Raw genomic sequence first — 1863 nt, 5'->3', positions numbered from 1 at the left:
CAACACCTCCACATTGGAACAGGATATGGGTAGGGCAGTGGCTCACATCTGTAATCCCAGCACTTTGGGAGGCTGAGGCGGGAGGATCGCTTGAGCCCAAGAGTTCAAAAGCAGCCTGCACAACATAACGAAACCCTATCTCTACAAAAAAATAAAAAAATTAGCCGGGTGTGGTGGTGCGCACATGTAGTCCCAGCTACTCAAGAGGCTGAGGTGGAAGGATTGCTTCAGCCAGGGAGGCGGAGGTTGCAGTAAGTGAAGATCAAGCCACTGCACTCTAGCCTGGGTGGCAGAGCCAGACCCTGTCTCAAAAAAAAATGAATGGGATATAGGACATACTGCTAAACATTCCTGTCTCTTCCTAATCATTACTTCCTCTCGGAAAACCCTGGATCCCTCAAGATGATATTGGCTGTCTCTCCTTGGGAATCCACCCAATCCTATTCATGTCCCCTCCTGTTAGCACAGGTCACACGATCATGCTTACCTTGTCTTGCACACTACAATATGAGCAGGTGAGCACAGTATTATGTAATATAACTGGTATGTTCGCAGCCTAACAGGTCACCTTGATCTATCCCTTATAGCTGTGTAATATTCCATGGGATGAATGTGCCATAGATTGTTTACCTTGCACTGATCAAAAGTTATCTGGAGGTCGGTGGCTCACACCTGCAATCCCAGCGCTTTGGGAGGCCGAGGCAGGAGGATTGCTTAAGTACAGGAGTTCAAGCCCAGCCTGGGCAACACAGGGAGACCCCCATCTCTACATAATAAATTAATATGAAAAAAAAAGCCACCTGGGTTGCTTCTGGTTGGGCTATTACAAATAAAAATGCTATGGATGGGCTGGGCGGGGTGGCTCATGCCTGTAATCATAGCACTTTGAGGGGCTGAGGCAGGTGGATCATGAGGTCAGGAGTTCAAGACCAGCCTGGCCAAGATGGTGAAACCCCATCTCTACTAAAAATACAAAAAAATTAGCTGACATGGTGGCATGCGCCTGTAATCCCAGCTACTCGGGAAGTTGAGGCAGATAATTGCTTAAACCTGGGAGGCAGAGGTTGCAGTGAGCTGAGATTGTGCCAGTGCACTCCAGCCTGGCCTGAGTGACAGAGTGAGACTCCATCTCAGGAAAAAAAAAAAAAATGCTATGGATGTTCATGTACAGGTTTTTAAATGCTGAGAAATACTCTTGCTGGGTCATTTGGTAAGTGTACATTTAATTTTAGAAGGAACTGCCAAACTGTTTTCTAGGATGGCTGTACGATTTTACACTTCCACAAGCAGTGTATGAGAGATCCAGTTTCCCTGCATTCTTATCCACACTTGGTATTGTTAGGATTGTGTATTTCAGCCATTTCAATGCATGTTATTGGTAGCTTGTCATGGTTTTCGTGTGTATTTCCTTAATAGCTAATGATATTGAACATCTTATGATGTGCTTATTTACCATTCTTACACTGTCTTTCACTGAAATGTCCGCTTGAGATTTGCCCATTTTCTTTTTCTTTCTCTTTTTCTTTTTTTTTCTTTTTTTTTTTTTTGCCAGAGCCTTGCTGTGTCACCCAGGCTGGAGTACAATAGTGTGATCCTGGCTCACTGCAACCCCTGCCTTCCAAGTTTAAGCGATTTTCATATCTCAGCTTCCCGAGTAGATGGGATTAACAGGCACCTGCCACCAAACCCAGCTAATTTTTGTATTTTTAGTAGAGAGGGGGTTTCACCATGTTGGCCAGGCTGGTCTCGAACTCCCAACCTCAGGTGATCCACCTACCTCAGCTTCCCAAAGTGCTGGGATTACAGGCAAGCGCCACCGCTTGCTTGCTTGCTTCCTTCCTTCCTTCCCTCCTTCCTTCCTTT

Source organism: Mandrillus leucophaeus, unplaced genomic scaffold (assembly GCF_000951045.1).
Source record: "Mandrillus leucophaeus isolate KB7577 unplaced genomic scaffold, Mleu.le_1.0 Scaffold29, whole genome shotgun sequence".
Classification (NCBI taxonomy): Eukaryota; Metazoa; Chordata; class Mammalia; order Primates; family Cercopithecidae; genus Mandrillus; species Mandrillus leucophaeus.
Note: the sequence above shows the minus strand (reverse complement) of the source record.